This window comes from Aegilops tauschii, chromosome 3 (assembly GCF_002575655.3).
Source record: "Aegilops tauschii subsp. strangulata cultivar AL8/78 chromosome 3, Aet v6.0, whole genome shotgun sequence".
Taxonomy (NCBI): Eukaryota; Viridiplantae; Streptophyta; class Magnoliopsida; order Poales; family Poaceae; genus Aegilops; species Aegilops tauschii.
The window spans coordinates 267,156,726-267,165,634 of record NC_053037.3 but is presented as its reverse complement, the minus strand read 5'-3'; the positions used below and the strand labels follow the sequence as shown (position 1 = coordinate 267,165,634).

General features: G+C 42.9%; 1 long non-coding RNA gene across 1 annotated transcript; it reads right to left on the bottom strand.

The window, feature by feature from the left end:
* Positions 1-4,235: 4,235 nt before the first annotated feature.
* LOC120975668 (uncharacterized) lies at positions 4,236-7,471 on the bottom strand. Its single transcript, XR_006671427.2, has 4 exons — positions 6,919-7,471; positions 6,089-6,150; positions 4,961-5,070; positions 4,236-4,420 (listed from the first exon to the last, which is right to left on the bottom strand). It is a non-coding gene; the product is annotated as an uncharacterized lncRNA (long non-coding RNA).
* Between the last annotated feature and the right edge of the window lie 1,438 nt (positions 7,472-8,909).

Here is an 8,909-nt window from a genome sequence, read left to right as displayed (position 1 = left end):
ACTCAAGGTCACAGGTATCACGTATTTCCATATTTTGTTATCTTTTTACATCTTTGGTTATAAACCTTGGTTATATATATATTTGGGCATTATGACCCGCCCCGTGGTAAACCGCCGCGGCGCTTTAAGCTTTTTATCTGTAGGGATAGCTTGAATAAATTGCTATGGATTATGAACATCATATCTTAAGCATGGCGGATTAGCAAAGCATCAGTCGCAGATAAATATGCACGAAGGCATAACAGACCAAGTGTTTTTAACTAGCCTATTACAAGGCGTTTCAGTGCCCAAAAGGATAATTGTTTCTCAAATAAGTATTGCAGCACGTGGACAACTAAACCGGCCTCCGGATTATGGTTGGTCACCAGCTTGACCTGACGGCTGCGGATCATCTTGCACCGGTTCATCTTCTTCGTTTCTACCCAGCGGCTGGAAGCCAACAGTTGTCCAGTCGATCCCAGTTAAAGCTTGGAACACAGCTTTGTCGTTTATAAGGGTGGACGGTTCAATGTCAAGGGCATAAGTGTGCTTACGGATTGGAGGGATCAGGTTTTGAGCTTCAGGAGTTGGTGTAGCAACCCGTTTGTTGTTGGTGTCGTAACTCGCCTGGTAAAATAAAAGATTAGCCTCTTCAGCAAGTTGACAAGCCAGTGGACGAACTTCCCGGTTTATGGCGCGGAGATCTTCAGTGCCAAATTCTGATCCGTCTTCTTTTAAGCTTGGGTAGCCTTTAATGACGTCCGCCGGATCAAGATCAGGCACCCATGCTTTTGCCCGGGTTAGTGCAGTCAAAGCGCCAGCCCTTGCAGCAGATCTCTTTAGTTCTTCTACCCGGGCAGGCAGCATAGATAGCCTGTCTAAGGTATCCTTGATTAACGTCGGGGGCGGCTTATTGTGAGAAGCGGTGCAGATGATTCGTTGCACGCCGGTATACAATTGCTCTATCAGCGTGTAAGCAGCCTTCAGTTTCTTCTGTACATCAGAGCCCAGATGACTGATGCGAGTTCCTGCATCGTTACAAACATCAGTAAACCGGCAATGCATGGAAAGATATGTTGAAAGTATAAGGCAAGGATGCTTACCGAACACAGCAGCAGTCATGGCATGTATCTGCCGCTTTACGCCAGTCAGCTCATCTACCACCGGTTTAAGAGCTGCTTCTGGGTCCTCGGCTCGTTTCTGCAAAGCGGATTTTTCCGTGTTCCAATCTTCACGCTCTTTGTTGAAATTTTCCTTTAGCTTTTCCATAGCGGCTAAAGCGCTAGTCAGCTCATCTTTTGCCTTGGCGGTTTCGGCTTGCTGGGATTTGATGTTCTCTTGCAGCTCAGCGGTTTGAGCTTCCTTTTTGCTTAGTTCAGCCTATAACAGACAGAAGTATAATGAGTTGATGCTACATCTTTGAAGTACCACGCACATAACAAGTTATGCACTTGATACTTGGGGGCTAATGCATATTTGCTTGTTCTCGGAAATTTTTGCAAGTCCCAAGCACAATACAAGTATTACTCTTGGCACTTGGGGGCTAATGTATGTTTGCTCAAAAGTATTGATTTGGGAAGTCCTTTAATAGTCCCGGTTCATCTTTACAAAGTTAAACCGGCCCTTGGGGGCTACACCAGTGAAAGATACAATATTGCCATACCGGTTCATCTTAAAGAGATAGCCCGGCCACTGCAGGTTAAGCATGATAAGTTGTTATTAGGTCCCGGTTCAGATTGGTATCATAAACCGTCACTTGGGGGCTACTGGAGTTGATATTTGGAATTTACAAGAGAGACAGTTAAGCAGAGTTGAGCATTAGTTACCTCATATCGCTCTTTCATCAAATTTACCAAACCGGCTTCATAGTCACGGCTGGTGTACAGACGGTTCAAGTAGCCAGAGTGAAGGTCTTGAGCATTGAGATGGGCATAGCTTGACAAATCGGCGTTCCATTTGCCTTTGCCAATAATAGAGAGCTCGTCCCTTGGCAGTATGCTTTGATAAAGCAACAGGATTGCCAGGAGTGGTATGGCCAATGCCAGTAATCATGACATCATCCTCTATCATCAGCAGCTTTCACGGTAGTTGGCGGTTTGTCGGTAGCCTTAGCTGGACTGGCCGATTTGTCATCAGGACGGACCGGGCTGGTCGGTTTGTCAGTGTGGCTTGTAGTGTCAATTTCTACTTGTTCAGTAAACAAGTCATGGTCTTGAGGCGGTGGATTATTAAGCATGGCGTCAGCATCGGTCTCTTTAGGATCTGGAGTTTTTTCTGGTTCAACAGCCATGTTATCATCAGCCGGTTTATTCAACCGAGCCTTCTTGCTGGGTCTGGGCTTGGCGCTGAGAAAGATAAACATGAGGATCAGTATAGTATGTAAAAATAACACATCAAGGATAAAAACAAGTGTATAGCTCACCCAAGAACTGTTTTGAGGGGTGGAAGCTTTGTGGCTGATGACTCGCCAGAAGATGAGTGGGAAGTACCCTGATAATTTGAATCAGACGGGTTAAGAGGCTGACGGAAACAACCTGCTTGGGGGCATGAAGTGTCAAGGGTATAAGAGACCTCTGATCGGCGTTTCCGAACAGGAGTGTTCGATAAACCGGCGGAGGTAACTACCTGGCCACTGTGCCGGGTTGTGCGGCGAGCCTCGTGCTGCTGCGTCTTCAAAAAAAAGTTTGGGTCCAAGTAAGCAAGGGGGTGAGAAAATTTTACTTTCCGGTTTGCTCGACGGTTTTTTTATGTTGGCAGAGGATCTGAATCGGAGGAAAGAATGATTACCTCTACGTCATCAGCTTGACTGCCTTTAGCGTCGTCCTGATAATAGTCATTGTCAATGAGGTGTACGAAAAATGAACCAAGAGAGTCAAGTTCTACCTCTGATTCTGGGTTACCCACATCGTCATCAGCATTTGGCTCGGAGGATGCAGTGGTCCTTTTCTTGGCAGGTTTCTTAACAACCTTGGTCTTTGGGCGAAGTGGCTTGGCCGTTCTGTCTTGTGGTTTTGCCGGTTTGTCTTGTGGTTTCTTATTCCAGAACGGATCATCACCCTGTCAGAAAATAGTCAAACTTTTAGAGAATATTTTGACAGAAGCAACTTAAGATAAAAAGGTTATATGATTCTTACAGCTGGCGGTTTGTTGAAGGTGCAAAAAGGGCTTAGTCCGGTTTGGCCACAGACAGCCTCCAGTTCATTCAACATCTTTTTTACAGCCTCAGTAACTTCCGCATCTGTAAGCTGAATATCAATGTGTCGTTGAGCATCCTTCAAACTCCCAGTATACTCACACATCAAACCGGGGCGCCGGCTTAAGGGCAGAATACTCCAGCTTATCCAACAACGAGCAAGGTCAACACCTATTAAACCGTTCGCCATGAAGGCTCTGAGCTTTGATAGTTGAGGGGCATAGTTGGCCCTTTCCTTTGCTGTTAACCTCTGAGAAAAAGGATGCGTATTGCTAAGGTGTTCAAGGCGGCAACCCGGCAGGGGGTTTTCATCAGTTGGAGAGGTATCCTTGCAATAAAGCCAGGCTGGTTCCATTCTTTCGGGTGACTGTGGAGCTTGGGATGAGGGAAAGTACTTCCTTCCTTTTCTGAACCGCCATTCCACCCAATTCAGTATTGGGTCCATCCGTGAACTCCGTGCGACGGTTTAAGTGAAAGAAATCCCTAAACAGTTCGACTGTAGGTTCCTCTTGCAGATAAGCTTCACAGAAGACTTGGAAGTGGCAGATGTTGGTTACAGAATTTGGACCAATGTCCTGAGGGTGAAGTTGAAAACTAGCCAGCACATCTCGAAAGAATTTTGAACCAGGAGGGCTAAAACCTCGACCCAGATGGTCAGCAAACACGACTATCTCTCCGTCCTTGGGTGTAGGAGGATTTTCTGGGCCAGGGGCCCTCCAGTGGATGACATCTTTCTTGGCTAAAGCGCCCGTTGCAACGCATTTATTTAACTGATCTTCGGTGACTCGAGAAGGAACCCAGTTGCACTCATAGACTTGCTTGGCCATTGCAATAAGAAGCTGAAACATGATTATTTCCGGTTTAAGATTCACAGTGGACAACTATAAAGCAGTATAAGGATGTAAGCATATTGTTAAACCGGAGTTTGTTATTTGTAAACCGGAGTCTGACAATGGAGACAGTACAATGATGAATGCATTGGCGGTTCAACAGGGGACTAATGGTATCTATTGGGTCATCATTTTTCTATGGGGTTAAACCAGCTCACGGCAAAGAGTCTATATAGCCCCTGTTTTTTCTGTTTTTCTTGAAACCATTCAATTTGACAGAATTTCACATATATACACACACACATATATATAGGTAGCAAGTTTGACATTGTTCATCGTACAAAATCAAAACAAGAAGGAAGCATAAAGAGAAGAGTAGACTCCGTCAACGCAAGCTTCCTCATCTAATAAAGCAAATCTGCAAATTGGGAAAGAAGCAAGTTAGAAGAAGACTATCTAGAAAAAGAAGAAGAAGAAGAAGAAGAAGAGGAAGAAAAGGAAGAAGAAGAAGATTTTTTCTTCTCTTTCTTTTTCTAAGTGTAGGTCATTTTAGAGCTAAGCTAGGTAAATAGGTCATTTTTGGAGCTTACTACGGTTATTATGTCATTTTCGAGGAAAGTAAGGTAAGTCTATATCATTTTGGAGGTAACAATGATTATCATGACATTTTTGAGGAAAGAAAGCTAAGTATAGCTCATTTTTTGTCTAACTTGGGTAGTTATGCCATTTAGGAGGAAAGTAAGCTAAGTATGCATTTGTTAAGCAAAACACTAGAGAAAACTTACCCTCATCACAACAAATGCGATGAAGATCACAACTAAGTGTAGCGACCCGACCTCAAACGGTCAAGTCTCTGTGTATCTGTGCTATCCCTGGATCGGTATGCGAGCACACAGAGTACATCAATGTATATATCAAAGTGCAATCACATGTATAAGTAAAAAAAACTGATATATACCTTAAGAATCTCAGCGAAAACAGGCAAACGGGTGTGGAGTCCCATCAACGCCATCTGCAAGTTGAGTGCGGACCGTAACCCTATCGTATCACTTACTCGTCGAATAATACCTGCAACATAATATGTTGCAGCCGTGTAGGTCAGTACGTTGAATGTACTGGTAAGTCACACCACAAGAGATGAATAAATGTCCTATTTATACATGCAATATGGCTGGTGGATGGTTCTAAATTTAATTTGCATAAAGCTGATTTTTCCCTATCATCAAAAGAATATCATATTGTTACTACATAATTCATCATAATATGATTGAGATGGTTGCTCCATTCAATCTATACCCAAATTCATTAAAACCCATTAAATTAATTAAGAGTGATGAGATCGCTCAATTCCCACTTTCCAGATGCTCAAATTGTCCATAACCGGGGACACGGCTAATCGGTTAGTTTTACACTCTGCAGAGTTTTGCACACTTTTCCCCACAAGACTCGATCACCTCCTTTGCAGTCCTCGCACTGCCTGGTGTTTGAGAGCCGGAAGATCGAGACATAGTCTTTCTGAAGTGTTCCCTCTTAACCCTGGGTAGGACCGGTGCACCTACATATATAACTACATCTGCTAGTCTACCACTGTAAGAGGTCACACAACGTACTCAACTAAGCCAGAGCCCGTAATAGCTTGTGGCTGTGCAGGTAAGCTTCTAGTCATGAAAAATTGATGAATCCCTTTGAGTCTGAGTGGCAGTCCATAGGGTGATCACACGGGTACTCCGGGATCCCCTGGGCAAGTCCACTGGTTTCTCCAGGGTGCCCGGGCAAGTCCACTGGTTGCTCTAGGGTGCCCCTTACCAATCCACCCAGATGTGTGTTAATGTTGCCGCCTTAAGGTTGCCCTTAATTATTATATCACTCGCAACTTTCATGATCTCACATACCAATCCCCGTCTACAATGGCATAACAAAAATCCCTACAACGTTGGCGACAAAGAAGTAAAGGCTCAGACCTACCTCATTGCACTACTGGGTTTATAATATAGCCAACTAACATATTCATGCAAACCCTACATCGAAGGACTAAATGCATATATAAAACATAGGTATAAAAGGGCATGATCAAGATGTAACTTGCCTTGTACTGTTGATGAAGATAAAAATTATATTGAGTCGTCTCTCCTTCTCGTTACGATATATCTAACGATATAAGAAAGTACTTTAACACACAACAACATTCAAATAAAGATCCAAATAAAATATTCAAATTACAATACAAAATAAAAAAACATTCCTACATAAGTTGTTAGGACTTGGTTACAGGTTGAGATAAGATCAAGAATGAAAATATGATATAGATTTTGTTCTAGGGTTGGGTCAAAGTGAAGATCAGGGGCTGAAGAGTTGTGAGGCAAGGTTTTACGACAAAGTCTATAATGAAAATGGTAGATGGAGTTTGTGGCACAAAGATTTATGTTACAAAATGTATGTAACATCTCGTGAAGTTTAAATTTGTATAATGATAACATATGACCAGAGAGGTTCCTAATGATCTTCTCAAGAAAGTTGAATCAAGAATCAAATTAAACTAATGATGAAATTGAATTACGATAAAAGAAAAACTATATGAAGTGTTAAGGTTGAAACAGTGGCTAGACATAGGTGAACAATTAGGAAAAAAATTCTAACAGCAAGATATGGACCGAAGGATCAATTTTGTTGAAGGAAACATTTTCAAAAGAATTACAGATTAATAGATATAGCAAAAAATACTCAAATACAAATTTTAAATTTGTGTCAAATTTAATTTACCAAAAGTGAAATATTTTTGTCTCATGATAAACTTCGTGTCTCAATGAATCCGTGGATATAAAATTTGTCGAATTCGGACTTACGGTCTAGGAGATATGAATTTCCGAATTTGAGTATTTTTCTGAAAAACAATTACGGGATTTACACAGTGCTCACCGGAGTTAGTCGCCGGAGTTGGGGAAAAAAGTCGCCGGAGTTGAGGAAGAAGGCCCCCAACGTCAAGTAGTAGCAGAACGGCGAAGAGGTCGACAAGGGTAGTCCTTTGGATAAGATCACAGGCTCGGACTTGTCCCGTGGCGGCGTGGAGCGGCCGCCGGAGTTGCCGAACTCCGACGAGCAATTGCTCGCAGAGGAGGAGGTTCAGAGAGGGGTGTTCGGATGGGCTAGTGAGTGGCTTCGAGGCTCTCGTCTGGGTACCTTTTATAAGAGCAGGGGAGGTCAGAATTCGAGCAGGGGCGTTCGTCCACATTATGGCGTTAATGGCGAACGTTACTGCGCTCTAGGTGGCCATTAGGGCGCGGTTTAGTGTGGGTAACGGAAGGGAAGGAGTTAGGGCGGAGTGGGGGATCCGTTCAGAGGGGTTTTGGGCGAGGGAGAGGAAGAGGAGGGGAGGAAGAGGTGGAGGCATCCATGGTTGTTCTCTGTACGTTCTAGGTTCTGTAGATGCGCATGGGGAAGAAGAAGATGAGGTGGGCTGGGCAAGAGAGGGAATAAGTGGGCCAAGACCAATTTGGTTTGGAGGGAGCAAATAACCTGTGGGTTTTCAAAAAAAAAATTACAAATGAACAAGAGGAAGATGGACTTGGTCCAGTACGTGTACAAAAGTTTACTTACAACAGAAAAATAAAATGTTTACATTATTCTCAATATTATTTAGAGTTCTGCAAATTCACAAAATTATAATTGTGCCATATTAAATATTTTCAAATATATTTTTGGAGAAGTCACATTATCTCCTCTCGTTAAATTTTATTTGAATAATTTGGAAATATTTAAACGACAGTAAAACTCCAAATAATATCATATTTCAATTGGAACTCCAAAATCTGTGACACCCAAAAATTTTTTTGGCCTTGTTTTGTTTATTAAAATATTGCCAGGAAATAAAACTTTTCCCAATTGTCAAGTTTTGCCTTTTGTGATATTGGATTTTTGCCTCTAGTGGGAGAAACGCTCAAAGGTATTGTTGGACTTGATTTCTCTCTATAATAAAACAATTATTTATTCAGTGGATTCAAATGTTGCAAGATTTATTTATTCAAAAAGCTTTCTTTCTTTAAAATGATTCCTTTTGCATTTGGGGCCTATTTGCACTACGACCACATGACAAATGCTTTTAAAAATTCCACCAAAATTTGGGGATGTCATGTGATGTTTCCACATCACTTTTATTCAAAGATACCTTCTGGCCATTGGAGACTTTGAGCTCTACACCAATTTTTCCAATCTGGTCCAGTAGGCACTTTTGCACTGCAACCCATTTAAATATTTCTTCAAAAATTCTTCCAAGTGTTTGGAGATGTCAGTGGATGCATACAATTCATCTTCAAGCAAAAACCCAATGATGTTCTTTGGACAATTTGAGTGGATCAACCTCTTTTGCATTCTGGTCCAAATTGGTGATTTGTACTGCAACCATATTTTTCCTTGCTCTAATGACCCTGAGCTTTTTCCTACTTGTAGCCCTCCCTACCAAACTCTTAAGTCCAGGAGATTGGGCTCATTGGAGGTTTTGAAGTGCATGTTCTAAACCCCTTTCCTTTCTGCCCAAAACTGGAGTTTTGCAAAACTTGCACTATCAACTTTCTGTTTTTGCCAAACTAATCTCACCACCATCTCCTGTATCTAAAGAGACACTGATCTGGAGACTTTGGCCACTCCAAGAGTTGCCTAAGTGCACTTGACATTCTGTCGAACACCTGGGGTGCACCGTCAGTTTTGGCAAGCTCTCTGGTTTGCATTGTGGACTTGAACCCCTGGCCTATCAACCTTGTCCACAGAGTGCCTAGCCACCCCTACCCTCGATCTGTGCTTTGCCAGCTCCACCCTCGCGCTCTAGACCACGCTGGCATTCCGTCGAGCACCTGCCGTGCGTGCTCTGGGCGCGCCCAGAGCGCACGTTTTGCACGCGCGCGCACTACGCCGAC